The sequence below is a fragment of the Lissotriton vulgaris genome, chromosome 7 (genome assembly GCF_964263255.1).
Source record: "Lissotriton vulgaris chromosome 7, aLisVul1.2, whole genome shotgun sequence".
Lineage (NCBI taxonomy): Eukaryota > Metazoa > Chordata > Amphibia > Caudata > Salamandridae > Lissotriton > Lissotriton vulgaris.
In genome coordinates this window covers 1305637679-1305647426 of record NC_141695.1, presented here as the reverse complement: position 1 = coordinate 1305647426, position 9748 = coordinate 1305637679, and positions in this window count along the sequence as shown.

Genomic DNA, 9748 nt, shown 5'->3' with positions numbered 1-9748 from the left:
GGGAAAGAAAGATAAAGACCTCTTTTGAATGCAAACTTAATGCGCTTTCTTTCAATTCTTATTAGTCCATTGACACCGTGTGTGCATCTATTTCACAGAGAAAAAGTAGATGGGCGTCTACTAAGCTGCGTAAAAAGGTGCCTTGAAATGTTGTGCATCTTGCCCTGGGAGAGTGTTGTTAGGTTACTTTAAACGCTTCTTCTTAATGCACACTTGGTACGGCACAAATAAAAACATCACTTAAAACCATCCATCTATTATCAACATTATTTAGGAAAGTGCAATCTTTAAAACATTCCATGCACGAGTAGTGTACTAGCTTTTAAAGTTAACTCCATGAAAAAAGTATCAAATTGACTATTGTGTCTATGTTCATATTCAGGTTGAATTACAATAAAGCTGCTTTTTATTTTGAACAAAGGCCTGCTTTATATCCTGCAAGGGTGCATCATTTTCACCTGCTATATTTAGACCCTGGCGGCCTGTACTCCATTCCACAAGGGCATCCGAGGGATGTACTCAAGTGCACTGGCAAACGAACCCTGCCTATTTAGAGCTGTCCATCTGCTGTGAGATCTGTGGGGCTCATTTAAGTGACTGAAGCTTTGCTGAGAGGCATCTTGTTTAATGTGGTGGTTCAGCAAAGCTATTTGTTTTTTAAAAACAACCACCCGAAGTCTGAGTATTTTTTTGAAAAACAAATCAGTAATGGTTTTGACACACTGGGAGTTTTCTTTCAGCTTGTGAGGGCCATTTTTAATATTTTGTGCTCAGGAAGCTCAGTATTGTCTTGGCGGTCACAAAGAGGAAAAAAGTATATCAGAATTTTTGGTTTATTTCTGCCAAACTCTAACTCAGACCCTTAGGGCCTTATTACGAGTTCAGTAGTCCTTAAACCACTGTGGCAGCAGGCCGACCGCCGCAAGCTCAGCGATCTGACCTCCGTATTACTAGATTGTCGGATTGCTTTTGCAAAAGACTGCGTTCGAACAGCCAACCCCGCCAGTCATCTGCAGACCGCTGCCACTGCAGTCGGGGAAATTCAAATGCCATTTGGAGGTATAGAGGAGTCTACCAGCTGACCATATTATGACTTAACTTTCCCACCACGGCGGTGGGACCACCGTCTAAAGGTCGGCGGAAATTAACGATTTGGGGTGCAGACTCACCCCTTTCCTGTTCTTCCCATCAGTTCAATGTGGCTCCCTTTTTCTAGGTCCCCCTTTCACAGCAGCATCTTCACCCTGAGGAATAAGACCCTGTCTGCAGTGATGCACAGGTAGGTGCTCTTTGTACCATATACCCATTGCCTGGACTGCCCACATATGGGTTGAACTCCGGCAATGGGTAGGTGGCATTTTTTTACATGTATTATGCATATTTGTGCATTCGACACATATGCAGTCGAATTGCTCACACATACATCAATATGTATGGAAAACTAGTCACCATGATTACAAGACCTCCGCAGCCACACCACGGACACTGTGGTCAACTCGTAATATGGTGGTCAAAAGACCGCTGGCACTGCGGTCTTCTAGAGAGCAAGCCTGTGGTCTTCAGGCGGTCAGACTGTCAAACTCATAATCCGGCCCTTAGTCTCTGTGTCTTGCCAACACACTAACCTCTCTTACATCTAGAAACATTGATGCGTTTCTCAAACCGAAATGACTCACAAACTTTTCAAGTCATGGCTGTAACTGAAATCGTTCTGACTTTTTGTGCTGTCATGCAACTTATTGCAGGCATTTTGTTAAACTCTTATACCCTTTTAGTTAAAGGAACTGAGGGGCATATTATCAAGGGGGTTTATCTCCGCTTCTTTGGCTTTAAAAGCCAAGAAAGCGGAGATAAAATTATCTCCCTATTACCTAGCTGTCGCTAACACCAGTTAGCAACAGCTAGTAGGAGATAGCGACCATCTTGGGCCCCGCTTTGCATGTCAGTGATATTTATCACTAAAGACATGCAAAGTGGGCGTGCCAAGATGTTAGCGACTGGAAACAGTCGCTAACATCGCTATCTCCTATTACCAACTTTTGGAGATATTCGCGCCTAGCGCGAATATCTCCAAAAGCTAACACCTGCCCCTGAGCAGTTCTAGGCCATGTTATCCAATGGTAGGTGGATAACATGGCTAAGAGCATTAGATCGGTAATGCATGAATATCGCTGACTTTTCAGCGAAATTCATGCATTGCGGCCGATTTTTATCGCATTTGCGATAAACCTTGGTAATACCAAGGTTTATTTGCGATAAAAATCGCCGCAGGTCGGCAATACATTTTTGTCTCTAACCAAGCAATAGCGATAATTATCGCTATTGCTTGGTAATATGCCCCTGAGTAACTGGATTTTCATAAAATCTCAATTTATTTCTCCACCTATTCACTATTTTGGAATAAAAAGTTTGCATTTATCTGTCATTGTCTTCTGCAGAAACAGATCCCCAATTAACACATTTTTGCATGCTACACGAATATGCACCGTCCAAAGTCCTGTCACCTTTATTAAATTTTTTCATGTATTCTTTTTCCATTTGTTAGAGTATATTCATCGAATTGCCTAAAATATTTGATACCACAGATCATCTTTGACTATCCAAAACACATATAAGTACAACCAATCAAACCAGTGTCATTCACCGTCAGCTGGAAACATGAACAAGCATTGGCCAATAGGTTTCAGCTGTGAAAGGCATAGTTATTGGATTTGTCCATAGCTTCTGCCAATGCTTGACCAGCAAACATGCAATGGGTTTTCAGCAAGAGGAAACAATTGAATTGATGTGAAGCCAGTAATGCAGAGATTATTCCACGGAAAATGCACAGCACATACAAATGTAAGAACCTATTCTCGAGCTGCAGCTTGTAGTACCTTTAGAAGTACCACAGTATCACTACTCACACACTACACATTTAAATTCACTAACCAATGTACAGAAAGCTCCGCCTCTCCTATTTTGTCTGTGTGGAGATCACCGCCCATATTGCAGAGGTCGCCATACACTTAGGCCTATGTTTTAGCAGTAAATGTGGGAGGGAGGAGAGTGTTTGCGAAAAGGGGAATACCTACCAGACAAAGGGAAGGGTTTTGTGAGAGGCTGGGCGTGCTTAAGGGGTTTTAAGGAGGGGTTTAGTGAGGGACACATACCCACCCACAAAAGCAGTAAGCCCATATCTATTCCCAAACTACACTTTCAAAGGGACCATTATGAAAAATGAGCAAAGACAGTCATAAATATACTCTAGTCAAGCGTTGGAGTACTACCAGCACAGTTCACGACCATGCACAGGTACTACATCACACTCTGATGAAATACAGTGGAGGCAAGGATTTAAAATAAATCCCCAAATGATATACTGTTAAAACAATTTAACTTATTATTACTTTTAAAAATATGTGTATGTTTTAATGAATATTAAAAATTAAATACAATAAACAAGGTTTATTACGTTTTTTTTTTACATTTTGGACTTAGAATGTTTTTAGAACAATATAAATTATTCAGAATTCATTCTATACAGATCTTTTAGTACACATTAAAAATAGTTTATGGTAGGTGTTTTAAAATATATGAAATAAACATATTTGAAATAGTTAATTTTCTAAACGAAAGTCTATGGCATCCAGACTTGGTTCCATAAGTGATATTATTAATTGCTTCTCTCGTCAACTGGGGCTGCCTACCCTCCGGTTATGTGAATGTATTCTTAGCTATAAGGCAGAGTGCAAGTTGCATATTCAGGAAACCCATCTGAGTCAGGCATTTTACCTCAGGCTAGCTGAGCAGGGGCCAGCTTAATCTCTGTGGGTGTAGGTTAGGTTCCTCCTCCAGGGCACCCTGATAACAGGGCGAAATGATAGCGGTTGTGATATAAATCAAGTAAGCCTGAGTTTATACCGGTTCTTTGTTTTTCGGTTACAAGTCAATTTTTGATTGCAGAGTGCCTCTGTTTTCGAGACTGGCCTGTGGCTGTGTGTCAGACGTGCACAGCTGTTTCTTTCTTGTGATCTCCTCCCTATTCAATGAGGTTTCCATTCTGTTAGTACTAGTGGGGTTCAGCTAGAGTGGCACCAGGGGAGCGGCCGCTCCAGCTGGATTAGGTTTCACCATAGTGTGTGCCAGTGAGACCTTTAGTAGGCACGTCAGTAGTGGATGAGTGATTCAATCCCAATCAGGGTTGGACTCAGGGGCGCAACGCCCATAGGGCTAAGAGGACTTCAGCCCCTCCATCTTGTGTGCCTCACCCCGGGCTGCTGCAGCTCGAGCTACTGTGGGCTCGGCTGGGCATTGTCTGGAGTCTTATCTCAGACCCCTTCGAGTTTTTTACAGGTCCTTAAAGACTATTTTCATATTTACATACCTTTGTAAACTAGTTGCCTGGGCTTAGTTTTCTTTTTGGGCCCAGTAGCCCCTAGGCCCTCACTATGACTATTCCTTTGCAGTTATGTGAGAATGCGTTGCATGGCAAGGAATGTAAAGTAGGGTTGGCCAAAGAAAAATGCCAGCCATGTGTTGTTTAAAGAGCCTGCAAGAAATCGCCTTGACACTATATAGGGTTATAAATAAAAAAGTATGTATTCATTTGTAATGTGACTTTTCTGTTTTTGTTCGCTTTAATTATCAGTCATGGATCATTGAGGCAGCCCTAGAACACAATTAAAAGTGCTTTCTATTCATATTTGCTGTTCGAAGTATGCACAGATATGTGCTGAAAATTCGGCTTTATTTTTGTACCACCTGGGACATCAAAATAAGGAGCTGGCAACCTTAATCATAAGACTGGAAGCTTGTTGTGACATCAGCACATTATTTCCTGCATCCTCCATCCCTGACAAATGCCATAATAGCAAATAGTTTAACTTATATCTGAAACCCTACGCCACCATCAATAACATGCTGGGTTACTTCAGGTGTCTTGGAATGCACTCTGCATTCAGACAATACACTCCTCGTTCTCGCCCTTCACTTTCACATTCGCCCTGTACTCACAGCAATCACAATACACTCACACAGATCACCATGCACTCACACCATTCACCCCCTCACTCTGCCCTTGCTGTGATTCCTTTGCACTCACAATGCACGTGTGCTGTTCACCATGTAACTCATCCTGCAGACACATGAGCACACCTCTCACCCTGCACTCATGTGACACTTCACTCATCTGTCCCCCTCACTGCGCAATCAGCAATTCCACTCAAACAAGCCCATCACTAACCATGCATTTATTTGTCCCACTCTGCACTTACATCCGCAGCCAAATTCATATGGTCACTGCACTCATCCTGCAGTTACTCCCCTTACCCCACTCTCATACTGTTGGATCGCTCAGCGTGCACTCACATGGGCACTCGTGCCACCCACACAGCACAGAGGGTTAATGAGCCTGCTAGAAAGAATGTGTACCATGCAGATACAAGAAATGAGCAGTGCATTGCTGGTGAGTGGTAGTGAGGGAATTCATGGAGAAAGAGGAAATGGGGAAGGGGGCACCAAAAAAAACTGTTGCACTGTGTGCGACCAGTGCTAGGGCCCAGCACTATCTGCGAGTGTTTGCCCTCCCTGAAGTTCGGGTCTAGTTGCGCCCCTAGTTGGACTTAAGCTCTCACCCTCTATGAGGCCCTGTGTGTTTACCTCAGGGCACACACCACAGCATGTCGCTGTCATCCAATTCGAGGACCCCCTCACATGGGTTGTCTGCCCCTGCTAGCTCTACCTTGGGATTGAATCAGTGTCCAGCAGGTGTGTGGTATAGTCATTCACGCCTGCTCCTCCTGCATATCCTCCAATTCAAGGCACTACATATGCTCGTCCTCAGTTTGTCAGCTCACCAGCACTCAGATATGCTCCTCGGGGGCCCCTGGGTGGGCAGGGGTACCAAAGTCAAACATTATGCCCCCCCCTCAGGGCCTGGCAACTCAGGTGGAATACAGTGTTTCATGGCCCTCTTCAAAACAACTAACTGAGACCAAAGTACTTGCTGCACTTTATCACTGTTCCACCACTGTCCTATGCTCAGGAAACTATTCCTTTTGTTGAGGCCTTGCCGTTGTACACTGAAAGTCCTTGATATGTGAGGACCTTACCTCCCTCCTTGGTGCGCTTCTGTGTTTGGGGCCCCATTGCCCGGGTTGAGCAAATCTGCAGGGTGTTCATAGACCCCTGGCCAAGGGGTTGCAGTCATCTTGCTGCTCTCTGGGTGCAGGTAAGCCCTCGTTTGCTGGTCTGCTACAATCACCCACACAATTCTGACATCATCTCCTCAATTCAACCAAATAACATTTAGCTTTAGAAATTGCAGCTGTGTGTTTCTCTCGATGCAAGCTTCTAGTCTAGGATGTATGCATTTGTGGGTCAGTGGCAGAGCAGCTTTGCTAATGCATGTCCAACAGCATGTCTGGCCTGGCCAATGTCTGTGCTTATAAATGCTTCCTTGGAAGACATATTGCCTTAATGGAACAGCAGAAGGATCAAAACCAGTCAATATTTAATTTTTTAGGTCGAGCGACCTATCGCAATGCGCATGCGCATTGAGTGGGAGCTCGATATATAGCGGCTTAAATAAGCTTTACCTAGACTGGCGATTGACTGGCGATTTGATGCTGTGCCCGTGCGCTTTTAGGTCAATGCGCAAGCGCATTGACCTAAAATGCGCGTGCACATCATCAAATCGCCAGTCAATCGCCAGCAGCACTCCTCCCCTGCTGCTTCACACCCTCATGCCGCTCTCCCAGCTCCGCCCCCTCCCCTGCCCGCCGTGTCGCATTTCTCCTCCCCCCTCCCCACAGCAATGCCATCACTTTGACGACGGCAGTCTCTCGTGTTTCTTTTGACCCGTTTTCGTTAGGGTTGGTGCTGTCTTTTCCTGCTGCTTCACACCCTCATCGCCTACACACACACCTACAAGCATTTCTCCAAGGTGTCTCTCACTTCAATCATGTGTGTTGTATCCTGCACGAGCGCCGTGTCAGCTGTGACCCCGCTCTGTGCATGTGGACGCTGTGAATGTCCCTGCGTGTGCGCTCCACTCGTGTCTTTCTATGCAGGCTGCCTTCTGCTGTGTGCATGCGTATGCTGTACTCGCAGACTGTATGGGTGCCTATTTGTGACTATGCCCGCAGGCGTGCGTCATGTTTTGTATACTCTAAGTGTGTGTTCTCTAAAGGAATGCATTTACTGTTGTAGGCACAGTTTGTGTGTACATTCACTTCGTCATCTGCTATGTAGGTATACCTTATGCACGCTGTGTGCGTGAGCCTTCTGCGATTGCCGTAGGTGCAGCCTCCTGTGTGTGTTTGCGCCGTCTGCTCTGTCTGCATACTACAAGCCTGATGTTTTGTACTGTGAACTATCCGCAGACATACAGCATGTATGTCCCGAGTAGTATATAGGGTGATCTTAGTGTGTTGTTTACACCCTCCGTGCGTGCTGTCTCTATAATCGGTGTGATCTATCGCTATGCACACCGTGCCTATTCGTACACAGTCCCCTGCTGCGCATCCACACGTGCTGTGTGTGCTCCATGTGAGTTTGCACTGCACCCAGACTGCGGACACACTCCGTGAATGCTCGATACCCTGCCTGCATATGTTTTAGGTATATTTCATTCCAGTATGCTTGTACACAGCGCTAACATGTAGCCTCTCATGTGCTTCTCCGCGCCAAATGCTCACAATCTTGTTACTAAGCGAGGACGTCGCTTTAAGGATGGGAGAGGGTGAAATCCTCCAATTTTCACCTATTTATTTGATATTTAATGTGGAGCACCTTTGCCAGCTAGTAGCATATTGGATAAACCTTGGTAGCTGAATGTCGGTCCTATGTAAAGTATTTCTGTACAGAAGACTGTCTTTTCAATCGACGCCTGCCGTAGTGTGTATCTGAACTGCGTGTCTCTGGTCAAACTCCACGTGTTGGGTGGTTTCAATAAATCACATTTAAAAAATGTTTAATCCGTATTAAAAACAGCAGCGGTCTGCCTTATTCTTCCTGATGTACTGTTAAATAGCGCATATTCGGAACTATGTGTCCGGACAATCGGCTAAATATTATTTACTGCATTCTTCCGGATGCCCTCTTAAATAAAGTAGATTCAAAATTAGCTGCCTGTGTTATGTTAAATACCACAGATGCAATGAGTTGTTTATCTGGCCTGTCTGTGCAATACATGCCATAAAGAATTATTTAACCGAATGGAGGGCTAAACAGCAGGCTGTGCCCTAGTGATCGGGGTGTAATGTTAATTAGCACAAATTCATCCCTGATATTTGTGCCGCTATGTTAAATAACTCTGATTCTGCATGATTTATCCGCGTGATAATGTGCTTTATTTATCACAGTTCTGTCTTACCCCACTGTAAATAACAGGGTTTACTATTACCCAATGTAACAGTTTCCAAGACGTCCTGCTGAAGGGCACTAACCCTTCAGCCTGACCGTGTCCATGATGCTATACCAGCGGTGTCAGGAGGGCGGACGTATTTTTTATAAAGAAATGCTGCAGGCTCTTCTCAAGGGAGACGTAATACTTTTAATTAGAGTGTACAGGCACTTCTCAGAAATAAGCATTTCAAGCGCATTGGCGAGAATTATAGTAACTGTTAAAGAAAAGTCTCCCAAAACGTCTGCGGACCCCATATCATGCACATCCACCTCCACATCCACTGCCACAACCACCACCACATCCATCACACCCACCGCCACCACATCCACCACACCCACCGCCACTACATCCACCACCACAACCACCACCACCGCATCCACCACCACCACCGCATCCACCATCAACACATCCACCGCATCCACCACCACATCCACCATCACCACCACATCCACCACCACATCCACCATCACATCCACCATCACCTCCACATCCACCATGACATCCTCCGCCACATCCACCACCACATCCACCACCACCACATCCACCACATCCACCACCACCGCATCCACCACCACACCCACCACCACTACATCCACCACCACATCCACCACAACCACCACCCCATCCACCACCACCGCATCCACCACCACCACCGCATCCACCACCACCGCATCCACCACCACCACCGCATCCACCATCACCACATCCACCGCATCCACCACCACATCCACCATCACCACCGCATCCACCACCACATCCACCATCACCACCACATCCACCATCACATCCACCACCACCACCACATCCACCATCACATCCACATCCACCATGACATCCACCGCCACATCCACCACCACATCCACCACCACCGCATCCACCACCACCGCATCCACCACCACCACCACACCCACCACCCCTACATCCACCACCACATCCACTACAACCACCATCCCATCCACCACTACCACCACCACCGCATCCACCACCACCACCGCATCCACCACATCCACCGCATCCACCACCACCACATCCACCACCTCATCCACCACCTCATCCACCAACACACCCACCACCATCACTTCCACCACCACATCCACCACCACATCCACCACCACTTTCACCACATCCACATCCACCACCACCACATCCACCACATCACCACCACATCCACCACATCCACCACCACATCCACCACCACCACCACATCCACCACCACCACCACATCCACCACCACATCCACCCCCACATCCACCACCATCACCACCACATCCACCACCACATCCACCACCACCATATCCCCCAGATCCGCCACCACCACATCTATATGTGTGTGGCTCTGTGTGTATGTAGGTGCAAATG